The following is a 14,224-nucleotide window of genomic DNA, read 5'->3' as shown; positions in this document are numbered from 1 at the left end:
GGGTGTCTAAATTTGTTTATATTTTGTTTGCCCCCACCTAAAAACACCCCATTTCCCACACTTGTCTCGTTAGTGTCATTAGACTTTTTGTGGAATGTGTGTGTGTGTGTGTGTGTGTGTGTGTGTGTGTGTGTGTGTGTGTGTGTGTTTTTTTTAATGTATTTTTGCCCTCATGTGTACGTATAATGTATAGTTAACACTTGGTTAAAGAATCATAAAAGAAGGTTGTATATATGGAAGAATCCTGGAGATACTAAAAGGTATCAGATAGATTATATAATGGTAAGACAGATTTAGAAACCAGGTTTTAAATTCTAAGACATTTCCAGGGGCAGATGTGGACTCTGACCACAATCTATTGGTTAGGAACTGTACATTAAAACTGAAGAAACTGCAAAAAGTTGAGAAATTGAGGAGATGGGACCTGGATAAACTGACTAAACCAGTGCCGAGTTTCAGGCAGAGCATAAGGGAACAATTGACAGGAATGGGGGAAAGAAATACACCTGTTTTCCCCCTTCAAGCTAGACGAGTTTCGTTCTTTGTAGTTTTTGAATGGGTACCTCTGTGGGATGGGGGAAAGAAATACATAGAAGTTGAATGGGTACCTCTGTGGGATGAAGTATTGAAGGCAGCAGAGGATCAAGTAGGTAAAAAGACGAGGGCTAGTAGAAATCCTTGGTTAACAGAAGAAATATTGAATTTAATTGATGAAAGGAGAAAATATAAAAATGCAATAAATAAAGCAGGCAAAAAGGAATACAAACGTCTCAAAAATGAGATCGACAGGAAGCGCAAAAAGGCAAAGCAGGGACGGCTAGAGGACAAATGTAAGGATGTAGAGGCTTGTCTCACTAGGGGTAAGATAGATACTGCCTACAGGAAAATTAAAGAGACCTTTGGAGAGAAGAGAACCACTTGTATGAATATCAAGAGCTCAGATGGCAACCCAGTTCTAAGCAAAGAAGGGAAGGCAGAAAGGTGGAAGGAGTATATAGAGGGTTTATACAAGAGCGATGTACTTGAGGACAATATTATGGAAATGGAAGAGGATGTAGATGAAGATGAAATGGGAGATAAGATACTGCGTGAAGATTTTGAAAGAGCACTGAATGACCTGAGTCGAAACAAGGCCCCGGGAGTGGACAACATTCCATTAGAACTACTGACAGCCTTGGGAGAGCCAATCTTGACAAAACTCTACCATCTGGTGAGCAAGATGTATGAGACAGGTGAAATACCTTCAGACTTCAAGAACAATATAATAATTTCAACCCCAAAGAAAGCTGGTGTTGACAGACATGAAAATTATCAAACTATGAGTTTAATAAGTCACAGCTGCAAAATACTAACGCGAATTCTTTACAGACAAATGGAAAAACTGGTAGAAGTCAACCTTGGGGAAGATCAGTTTGGATTCCGTAAAAATGTTGGAACACGTGAGGCAATACTGACCTTACGACTTATCTTAGAAGAAAGATTAAGGAAAGGTAAACCTACATTTCTAGCATTTGCAGACTTGGAGATAGTATTCCAGTCAACATTGTCAAAAGCTATCTTTCAAATTCTGAAGGTGGCAGGGGTAAAATACAGGGAGCGAAAGGCAATTTACAACTTGTACAGAAACCAGATGGCAGTTATAAGAGTCGAGGGGCATGAAACGGAAGCAGTGGTTGGGAATGGGAAGGGAGTGAGACAGGGTTGTAGCCTCTCCCCGATGTTATTCAATCTATATATTGAACAAGCAGTAAGGGAAACAAAAGAAAAATTCGGAGTAGGTATTAAAATCCATGGAGAAGAAATAAAAACTTTGAGGTTCGCCGATGACATTGTAATTCTGTCAGAGACAGCAAAGGACTTGGAAGAGCAGTTGAACGGAATGGACAGTGTCTTGAAAGGAGGATATAAGATGAACATCAACAAAAGCAAAACGAGGATAATGGAATGTAGTCGAATTAAGTCGGGTGATTCTGAAGGAATTAGATTAGGAAATGAGACACTTAAAGTAGTCAAGGAGTTTTGGTATTTGGGGAGCAAAATAACTGATGATGGTCGAAGTAGAGAGGATATAAAATGTAGACTGGCAATGGCAAGGAAAGCGTTTCTCAAGAAGAGAAATTTGTTAACATTGAGTATAGATTTAAGTGTCAGGAAGTCGTTTCTGAAAGTATTTGTATGGAGTGTAGCCATGTATGGAAGTGAAACATGGACCATTAATAGTTTGGACAAGAAAAGAGTAGAAGCTTTCGAAATGTGGAGCTACAGAAGAATGCTTAGGATCAGATGGATAGATCACACAAGTAATGAGGTGGTATTGAATAGAATTGGGGAGAAGAGGAGTTTGTGGCACAACTTGACAAGAAGAAGGGACCGTTTGGGAGGACATGTTCTGAGGAATCAGGGGATTACAAATTTAGCATTGGAGGGCAGCGTGGAGGGACAACAACAACAACAACAACAAAAACGTATAAGTACCGACATTGTATGCGCCATATTGGAATCGTGGTTTATGGTCGTTTCCGCCATATCTGTGACATGGGTCAAAGCAAACGGGCGGGATCGGACCCTTCCGTATATCCTAAATTATATATAGTTAGCCGATCTAAAAATTAAATGCGTTGTTACTGATAAATGTTGAAATACACCCCACACCCTGCTCAAAATAATATGCTTTAACTGAAGGGTAAAATTTGCTCTTCTGATTAAAAGTAGCAACTGCAACAAAATTTACGAATTGTTTCATACACTACAGCGAATCATGTCAATTACGACGCAAGAAAAAATATCATCTTCAATTTGTTGCAATACGCCCTCTCTCTCACGTACATATAACACTATGAAACAAGTAAACATGTCGGGTCATGTCATGAATTCACTGAAAAAATAATAAATAATTTACTTAACCGAGTAATTGCAAACAATGGACTCTGAAAATTACCTCAGTAATAGCCAGTTCCTACAACACAAAACACCTTCTGGTGAATTTTATGGATAACACTTAGCAATTCCAATTCTTTCCAAACAATTTACTCTTTCAGACATTACCAGAAATTACACAATTCTGTAATTCTCCATCTGAAACTAATGTAGCAAAATATGTTAATCCAGGGACTGATTTATCCCGTTCGTTTAATACAATTTTACTCCTATATTAAGAAGTATTTGTCTGGTAATTTCCTCATCGGTTTTGACAACAGCTGCACCTTACCGATTGTAAAGTAGAGGCATTTGATCACATCTCGATACTCGGCTTTTATCCGATACAGACTTAAGCAACTAGGCGTACAATTGCACCTTCCACACATATAATAGTAAGATCACTTTACCGAACTGATTTGAATATAAAGGTATCTCACATCGTGCAAAGGGGCGAAGACAGCTCAACCAAGTTAAAATTTAAGAGTTGCCAAAAAGAAATGACGCCAAATTTTCCAGAAAAACTAAAACGCATCTGCGTCAAACAAACAACATACTTTTTATTAACTTTTACGTGAACGTAAGAACACACACAGATCATTATGAAATAACGTCAAACTTACCAAAAACACTAAAACGTAGTTGCAGCACATTTCAGACCACCACTCAACTTCTACACGAATACTTCACCTCATTGTTCCCCACCACAATTTGAATTTGAACAAAACAAATTCTGCTGCAACAGAGATATATGAAAATGAAAGTAGGTAGGCCAGAGATTTTACATCAACGCACAGGCATACCACTACCAATCGGATTGTCTCGTGCCAGTAAAACGTCTGCTACACTGACGTTTCGAACCGGAAATTGCCGTCACGGGGCCATGCCCGCCAGGCTGCAGGCCACTTGCGCTTGTTCTCTCGACCTAACATGCATTCTATTCCAAATATAAGTCTCGAGATTACAATCTAGAGATGGGCCAACTCGGGTTTACGTCAAACCGACGTAAGCGAGTTCAAACTGACTTAAATCGAGTAGGAACGAAAAAAAAACTGAAATATCCAGTGTCATTCTCTCTTTCACGTCTGAGCAGATTGCGATTTATTTCAGTTGACCAAACCAAGATTCGGTGTTTCACAATCGATGATTATATTCACGAGCTGGATGGTTACTACAAAGGGCGCAATTTCTTGAAATTTTGAAGACTTGTGAAAATATTCACTTCACCTGCGTTATTGAAGATTTAGACATTTGACTACGATAGACACGGGTTCAATCCGTGCGGAAGCGCCAGTGAGATCCGAACTAGAGAGAAACAAACCGTTAAAGCCAATTCACGCAGTCCGTCACGGCACCACCACGTCAGGGTGTATTCACATTAGCCTATCCTTCACGTCACAGCACGTCAAGTAAATTCAAGTTACGTGATAACTCACATTGCTGTCCTCAGCTGTTCTTTTCGCTAGTATTGCGATCTTCCCTACATGATTTTCAGCTGTTTTTAGTAGGCGCGAAGTGCACTCAACGCTTTAGCTGTACGAAATTGACCTTTATTGGGCTCATATGGTCTGCATCTTGTAGGGTTAGCGTGTATATTAGAGAAGGGAGGCAGAAGTGCTAAATAACGTGGAGAATGTGCCTGGGTCTGAAGAAATGTCATTACATGGTACAGAAGTGGAATTTCACACATTACACAAAGAGCACGAGGAAGTGGAATCAGCATTTTATATTTTGGAAAGTCGAAGCACCAATTTTTTTCATTTGTTGCGTCAAACTTTACCCAGCATTGCTAAACGGAACACAGTGTTGTGAGTGGCCATCACATCCTGTGAAAATTTTGTTTGTTTTAAGGTTAACTGTAGTTGCTAGTCCAGTGCAATTTTTTGTGTAACAGTCATATCCCCCTCAATTCCTTTCTCTTCAAAATACATATGTTTTCTTTACATGTTTTGTATGGCTTTTAGTAGTTCAAGTGCTTTATTTGTTCTGGGATAAGCTAACGAAACCACATAAATATTGACCACTGTTGCTCGAAAAACTGTTGCATACGAAATTCGGAGAGCTACTTAACAATCAATATGCTTACCACAAACACATATTTAATCAAAGAACTGACAGTATCTGTAGGGTTGGGTTGTTTGGGGAAGGAGACCAGACAGCAAGGTCATCGGTCTCATCGGATTCGGGATGGAAGTCGGTCGTGCCCTTGGAAAGGAACCATCTAGGCATTTGCCTGGAGCGATTTAGGGAAATCACGGAAAACCTAAATGAAGATGGCCAGACGCAGGATTGAACCGTCGTCCTCCCGAATGCGAGTCCAGTGTGCTGGCCACTGCACCACCTCGCTTGGTGACAGTATCTGTAGGTTCCAGTGCATTTCTTTATGTGACACTACAAAGGCCTGACAACACACAAATAAATTCCACCTACTAATTAATCTCATTCTACCGGCAGTACTTTTTTCACTTCTAGCTGCACCCATGTTGCAATCCATTCCACTGTTAAATATTACTTATTGTACCAGAATCTATAAAAATCCACTTTCTAAAATGTAGTAGAGGGCAAGCAATTTAGGCCCATGTCGTAAAATGAAGACTGTTGTCTCACTGCTTCAATTAACCTGTCGTCATTTATTATAAACCTTAACTAAACAAATAGCAGATAACTAACACTGATAGCAACCACGAAATCCTTGTATCGGAATGAAATGAGAATGTGAGTCTTGTGACCAGCAATGGATGGATGACATTAGCTGTGAAAACTTTTCTCCAGAAAAATGTTGACAGTACCGTGATGTGACATAATGATACGGGACGGCCAATGTGGATGCGACCATTTGAAATGCACTGCAGAACTTTCTGATGTGACGGGACTGTATGCGACGTAATGGCCAGTGGAGATTGGCCTTTACTCAGTGCCACCCGCCATACAATGTGTTCGAATCAAGTTACAAGTAATAATCCCAACCCAAGTTACCCTGTTTCATAAACTGAGTTGACCCTAAGCTTGTTCAGACCGTGTCAGTGCGGAAAAGTTAAATCAATGTTCTAAGTCGTTTGAATATTTCACATCTGCTCAAGTTGTAACTTCTCTTAAAAACAGTAACCAAACTGAGTTGGTAGACTAAAGGCTAATTCGCACTGGCCGTCATGTCACATCATGTCCTGTCCCCTCAAAACATTCCACAATGCATTGCAAATGGCAGCATCAACAATGGCCATCCCCTCCCTTCGCATCACATATGACAACATCAAGGTTTCTCAGGAAGGAAGTTTTGACAGCTGACATCATTCATCTGTTGTTGATCATGTGACCCAAAGCTCATTTTCTCTCAGTAAACAGCCATGAGCAGATGTCCATATTTCATTTCATTGTGGTTTTCGTGGTTGATATCTGTTGTTTTTGTTCATTATTTGCCATAAATTGTTTCATTTGATTATTTCTTTTATTAAAACTTATAATAAATTATGAATGGTTAATTGAAGCAGGGAGGGAGCAGTTTCAATTGTAAAATTGTAAGACATGAACGAACTAAATTACCTGCCCTCCATTACATTTATAAATTGGATGTTTATACATACCAATATGGTATTTAATATTTTATAATGAAATGCATTGCAGTATGACTGCAACTCGAAATGAAAAAATTGTTGTTGGTAAAATCAGATTGATTAGTAAGTCGAATTTATTTGTATGTTGTCAGTCATTTGTAGCATTTCGTAAAGAAATCGGCTCAGACCTTCAGACACTGCCATTTGTTCGTTTAAATGTGTGTTTGTTAGAGCTTTATTTGTTGCTAAATATCTCTCTGGGTTTTGTATGAAACAGTTTTTCAAGTATCAGTGGTCAATAATTGTGTGGTTTCACTAGCTAATCATTAACCTTCATGGGTTTTGTATGAGACAGTTTCTCAAGCATCAGTGATCAATATTTGTATGGTTTCACTGATAATCCCAGTACAAGTAAGACACTTGAACTGTTAAAAGCCAAATACAAAACTTAAAGAAAACCTATAAATCTTGAAGGGGAAGATATTGAGGGAGATATGGCTAGTGTACAAAAATTGGCACTAGACTAGCAACTGAACTTAGTCTTAAACAAGCAAATTTTTCATAGAATGTGATCGCAGCTCATAACATACTTTTCTTTTTAGTGATTCTGGGTGCGATTTGATGTAACAAATGAAAACAATGATGCTTTGACTTTGTAAAATATAAAATGAATATTTCTCTTCCTGAAACTTCTTGTATACTGTGTGAAATTTCCTTCCTGTATGGGACCAATGACCTTGCTGTTTGGTCTGCTCCCCCAAATCAACCAACCTTTTTGTACCACTGAATGAAACTTTCATAGCCACACTCTTTTTTGTGTTGTTTTGCACTTCTGTCTTCCTTCTCTAATACACACAATATCCCTGCAAGCTGCAAGCCATTTAAGTCCAATAAATGTCATTTTCGTACAAATGTGGACTTGTGGTTATCACGTATTGTTGGGCAGTAATAACATACTTTAGATGTCGTTTATACATTTATTTGGCACTGAAGTAAGCGAGAACAACATGGCAGTACAAAATTTGCATGCCGAGAGCCTAGAACAGAAGGTAGTACAAAGATGCTAGAGTCCAAAAATATGGCACTTTACAACCCTGCAGTAGGCTCGTGCTGTATCATTATGGGATTAGGCACGTGGAGGACTCCTGTCCCCCATTTTTGTTTCTTAATTACTCATTGAAATGATTATCAAATGTTATTTAGTTGCTTTTTATATGTACAGGGATGGAAATAAAACACAAATTTAAAAAAAATTTCAATAATTCATCTCAGAGACATTTAACACATATGGCATGTAAATGAGGCAAACACATCCACCTTTTACATTTATGACGCCATTTTCTAGTTGAGTTGTCTTTCTGTCGTCCACACTCGTAACGGAGTCCTTTAGAACCTTCTCTGGGGTTGTCTTGTGGTATAACTGTTGAATTTATGCCCAGTTTGGCTCATGCACGCCGCCGTAATTCAATGAGAATTTGAGGGACAGCAGATCTGTACTCAATTTGCGGTTTCATCATTTCCCAGGCCATCCTCAACAGAAACTCCGTTCTTTTCAATGATTTAGGTGTTCTATAATTTGCTCAGTATATGCACAGTGCGTTCATGGCAGAAACACGGATTAAATTATAGAAAATAATCATAGATCACCTACAAGTGTTACACAACACATCATTTTTTTAAAATTAGTCGATCAAGTAAATCAACTCCAATCTTTGTCATATTGTAAAAAGCTACAATGTCTGGTTTCAGTGAATCTTTTGTATCTTTATCAATGATATCATGACGTAGTGTAGATATCAAGAGAAGAGCTTGATTAACTATAGGACAGTATGAAACTAGCGTGCCATTCTCCTGGAAGCCAAACAAAGAAGGATATTGAGGTCTTTGCTTATTAGGTAAAACTCCTCAAGGATTTCCTTCTTGTTTTCCCAGAGTGTTCCAACATATGAGAGTCCCTTGTCTTCTGGTAGCTTCTTAACCAGTGCTATACTGCTGAACCAGTTGTCACTAGTAGTGTTATGGTGAGTCCCACTGACAGGTTCCACTAATCTCATTACTACATCTGTAGGAGAATTACTGTGCTTGAGATGACCCTCTGGCTGAGTGCCAGCACACGTTTCTAAGTTGAACGTATAGGCAGTTTTAGCATCTATCAAAGTAAATGTCTTAATGCTGTCTGAATTAGCGTTTTCCTCGAAAAGAAAGTAATTGTTCGTCATCAGTCAAATATTCACTTGGAACAAAGTGTTATGAAATATTATGAACAACAGTCTCAAAAATATCTCTAATTGGAGCCAATTTATCAATTTCTTTTCGAAGGCTTCTGTCCCCTACGTCATCAAAACGTAAATGTCTCACAAGAAATTTAAATCTTTTTTCACTCATAGTTAGGTAACAGGATTCTAAGCAGTTTCCTCTAGAGTTACCCCAGTGCATGCTAGGGTTCTTCTACAATTTCTTAGGGTTCCTATTAGGTAGAGTATGCCGAAAAGTGCTCTTATTTCAGTCTCATCAGTGATTCTAGCATCTCCATGTCTCTGAAATTTAATTTTCAAATTTCTTACAATAATATTTGTGCAATTAACTATAATTTTGTAAAAACTACTGTTGAAGAAAAGATCTAATAACTTACCTTCAGAAAGTATTGCTGATGCTTGCATCTAGGGGACAGGCAGATGAGTTATTATATTCTCTGACCTCGTTCTCAGGTTTCCTTTAGGAAAAGACAGTCCAATTTGTTTTACTGTCATTCCCAAGGCAACAGGAAGTACTAGACTCACTCACTGTTCTTATTATCGCATTCATCTGCAGAGTGTTCAGTTTCAGTGTCATAATCGATTTCCATTGGTTGATCATCTTCATTTGAATCAGATTCTTCAGAATAAAATACGTCATTTTCATCATTCTCTGCATCTCCTTCAAGCCACTTCATCCACACTTCAGGCTCGGAAGACACATCCACTCTCCTTTTATTTGGGTCTGACATCACTAAAATAAAAACGTATTTATGAATATCAGTTTCTGTAAATTATAGTACATGTTGAAGACTGCATAAATAATCACTGTAGTTAACATCGTTATTTTATTCAGATTAATAAATATTTTAAATATTGTACTTAAAACGAATTTAGTATGAAAAATATTTGAAAAAGGAAAACATCTACCGGTACCTTAAGAAATTGTTACGTAGATAGGCGCGTGGTGGACAGTTGTACCCAACTGATTTCAACGTCCTGCTGCTCTCTGTTTAGCTGTCCAACTGACGTTCGCTGTAAACAGATCTTCAATAATGCACCCATTTGAAAGGTTCTGAACGTGGGAATGCTGCAACTTGAAGCGTAACGGAAATAATCACAATGTAAAACCGCTGGGTGACAGGTGTACCACACACGCCCACTCCAGGGTTAACTACCATGTTGTATATGTGGTTTTCGTGCCAAAAACAATTGAAAATCACCTTCCGAAAATCGCAATTTCCGCGAAAAACAGGTTGCGCTGAGCCACATGAGTTGATATGTTGTTGTTGTTGTTGTGGTCTTCAGTCCTGAGACTGGTTTGATGCAGCTCTCCATGCTACTCTATCCTGTGCAAGCTTCTTCATCTCCCAGTACCTACTGCAACCTACATCCTTCTGAATCTGCTTAGTGTATTCATCTCTTGGTCTCCCTCTACGATTTTTAGCCTCCACACTGCCCACCAATACTAAATTGGTGATCCCTTGATGCCTCAGAACATGTCCTACCAACCGATCCCATCTTCTGGTCGAGTTGTGCCACAAACTTCTCTTCTCCCCAATCCTATTCAGTACTTCCTCATTAGTTATATGATCTACCCATCAAATCTTCAGCATTCTTCTGTAGCACCACATTTCGAAAGCTTCTATTCTCTTCTTGTCCAAACTATTTATCATCCATGTTTCACTTCCATACATGGCTACACTCCATACAAATACTTTCAGAAATGACTTCCTGACACTTAAATCTATACTCAATGTTAACAAATTTCTCTTCTTCAGAAACGCTTTCCTTGTCATTGCCAGTCTACATTTTATATCCTCTCTACTTCGGCCATCATCAGTTATTTTGCTCCCCAAATAGCAAAACTCCTTTACTACTTTAAGTGTCTCATTTCCTAATCTAATTCCATCAGCATCACCCGACTTAATTCGACTACATTCCATTATCCTCGTTTTGCTTTTGTTGATGTTCATCTTATATCCTCCTTTCAAGACACTGTCCATTCCATTAAACTGCTCTTCCAAGTCCTTTGCTGTCTCTGACAGAATTACAATGTCATCGGCGAACCTCAAAGTTTTTATTTCTTCTCCATGGATTTTAATACCTACTCCGAATTTTTCTTTTGTTTCCTTTACTGCTTGCTCAATATACAGATTGAATAACATCGGGGAGAGGCTACAACCCTGTCTTACTCCCTTCCCAACCACTGCTTCCCTTTCATGTCCCTCGACTCTTATAACTGCCATCTGGTTTCTGTACAAATTGTAAATAGCCTTTCGCTCCCTGTATTTTACCCCTGCCACCTTTAGAATTTGAAAGAGAGTATTCCAGTCAACATTGTCAAAAGCTTTCTCTAAGTCTACAAATGCTAGAAACGTAGCTTTGCCTTTTCTTAATCTTTCTTCTAAGATAAGTAATAAGGTCAGTATTGCCTCACGTGTTCCAGTATTTCTACGGAATCCAAACTGATCTTCCCCGAGGTTGGCATCATGTGACTTTAATTGACATGACTTGCCGTGACATGACGTACACTGTGAAAACACCTTGACGTGACAGCGCCGTGATGTGATGGTGCCGTGATGGCCAGTGTTAATTGGTCTTAATTCTTCTAGCGTTCATTTCTCTCGTTAGCCTCTGCATGGTTTGCGTACCTGTTTGATTACAGTTATATGAAATCGGTGACGAAACTGAAACTATTTTTTTTATTGCCTAACATCCAAATATCTGTTACAAAAGCAGTATGTTCCACTATTGCATTTTTTTCTTACAGGCTATGTACTCAGTATTATATAAACCTTCTAACATATTAGGCACATTTTTCTTGAGGGCAGTTCATAGTCGGTGATTCTGTAGCCAGATAACTCGCCACAAATATGAATGGCTACTGCACTTTAACCCGAAAATTTAAGTCTCAGTTGTGATGTCTGTTTCCAATAGTGATGTCCCTTCCTATAAAATTTTCGTGTTCAAGACCTTACTTACACATAGTCTCTCTTTAAGAAATATGTTGTGATTAAAAGTCAATGGCAAGTAACGAAATCTGCAGTTTTAAATTTTTTTATGCTGGTTATAAAGTACCCCTAGCTTGTTAGTTACCGAAAATGTATAGATAACTCTAAGAGCGTTCTAAAAGATAGTTCCATGTTCTGGACCTTTCTTACACATAGCTACATCTTTAAATACTATGTTGTTAATATACATCAACAACGAATTTTGTTTTTGTTTTTCAATTTTTTTAAGGTAGTTATAAAGGACAGCCCCGCTCCCACCCCTTGGCAAAGTGTGTTATGGAAAATGCGTTGGTATTGCTAGGGTTAATGAGTACCACTGTACAGGCTGAAATTTGAACACACTCATGAGCCACTTTGAATTTGCTGTAACATTTAGACAATGATTCGACGATCTTAAGGAAGCAAAATGCCTCATCATGTGGATAAATGGTTGTTGAGCTATAGGCTGCAGTTCGAAAATTCACTCATGACACGTCTGGGGATTTCGACGATGGTCGGACAATCTTTGCCAAACACCACGGCTGGAGCATGAATTGTGTAAGGTGACCACTTCATCATCTTTTCCCTCAGTCGTTTTTAGCTGCTGTGCTTTCAAATATCATAGTGATTTACATCTTGTTCTGTAGGTATAGAGTGAATTCGGTTCAACTCAGGTTCAGTTGGCTTCAGCTTGGGTTCAGTCGGCGGCGACAATGATAAACTGCAACCTCACATGAAACCATCTTTTTTTTTATTATTTTTTTATTTATTTATTTCGTATTCCATTAATCCGTATTGTGATAAATCACAAGGATGTGGAATGAGTCATGATTACATACAACAGATATAATACACATATATAAAATGACAAAAATGTACCATAAGATAAAAATGTACCATCATCGATAACGGCGGCCACAGAGCACTGCGCGAACGCAGCTCTAGTTAATAACAGTCTAACTCAGGTTGGCTTGAAATCTCCTTGACCCTAGTTAACCCAGCTTGGTAACTTGAGTTGACCCAAATATAGTGCAGTCAACCAATGAGAATGACGTTACCATCAACCAGTGAAAACGTTTGATGTGAATCGACTGGAAATTAACTTGTGACATTTACAAAACATTTGTGAGTCAGTAAATCGTTGGAAAAAACAAGAAATATTTGTCACGAAACGGCTTTAAGTTGCAAAAGTCTCAATTAGCGCCAGTTTTACAAGCCACGAAACTTCGTGTGTTGCCTCCTTTTATGCCCACAAAGTCATAATCCTTCTTGAGATTTAATACTTCATGTTTGTTAATATTGTAATATTGAATCCATTAAATCTTTGAATGTGAAGGCTGTGGCAGTGTAAATATTGTGCACCAGTGAGAAACGAAATGAGTATTCATACCATCGTAGCGTTCATATTGGGGAATGTAGTCACAAAGAGAGAGCTTTTATGAATGTAGTAAGTAGGTATGCGCCATCTGTGGCAAGTTATCTTCCAACAAAAGGAGACGACTGTCCTGATACAGTTGTTACAAACCTAAATAGCTGGGACTAAGTTTGGTTAACCCTACACTTGCAGATCACAGTGGAGTAATCATGACGCTATGCACAAACTCAGCAAGTACTCAACAAATTCCCACCTGGCCTTCAAATTATGTCTTCAGAAGTAGGATTATACAAAGAAATGACGATTTCAAAACTGCAGTGTCTTCTATAGACCAGCATGAAATCTGCGAAGAATTGGCACCTAATGGTGCATTCAGTTCCATGTTCCAGAGTCTTAAAGCTAAATTTGATGAAAATTTTCCCCTAAAACCCAAGAGCTATCCAGTTTCCAAAACAAAATACACATAGAAAACTGTCAAAGTAAAGAGCTGGTAATCTAGAGATTAGCTAAAATAAAATGCATTGTAACAGTACTAAATGCTAAAGTCAAAACCACTAAGGACATTGACGTCAAGGATAGACTATACTGCAATTATCTGCTGGTCAAAAGAATGGACAGAAAAGAAGTAGAGAAAGCAAAGAAGCAAAGCAGTGCCAGATTTATTGTTGAAGCTCACAATCCTTGCAGGGCAGCATGGGATTCAATTAATTAATATAGGCAAAAGCCCACCTCTTGCTCAAATTCTGGCAATCCAAATGAATTTAATGAATGTTTTAAAAACATATTAGAAAGGACTGTAGGTGAAATTCCTGACTTCAGAACAGATCCTGCAACTGCTGTGAAATATTGAAATAAATGCAACATGGTAATGTGGAAGAGAGTTTATCCAAAAGACATAATAAAATTGGTAAAAGACTAAATTCAGGGAGCCCTGATATTTACGACATGTGCTGTACTATTAAAAACTGTAGTCTACAAAACTGTTCAACCACTGTCAGTAGTAATAAATAAATACCTCCATGCTGGGGAATTTCCAGACTTCCTGAAAGTATCATGCACAGTACCAGTTAACAAAAAAGGTAATACACATGAAGTGTCAAGCTTCAGGCCTAAATCTGTAATACCATTGCTAGCTAAGGTCATGGAGTCCATAAA

The sequence above is a fragment of the Schistocerca nitens genome, chromosome 6 (genome assembly GCF_023898315.1).
Source record: "Schistocerca nitens isolate TAMUIC-IGC-003100 chromosome 6, iqSchNite1.1, whole genome shotgun sequence".
Taxonomy (NCBI): Eukaryota; Metazoa; Arthropoda; class Insecta; order Orthoptera; family Acrididae; genus Schistocerca; species Schistocerca nitens.
This window is presented reverse-complemented; position numbering follows the sequence as displayed.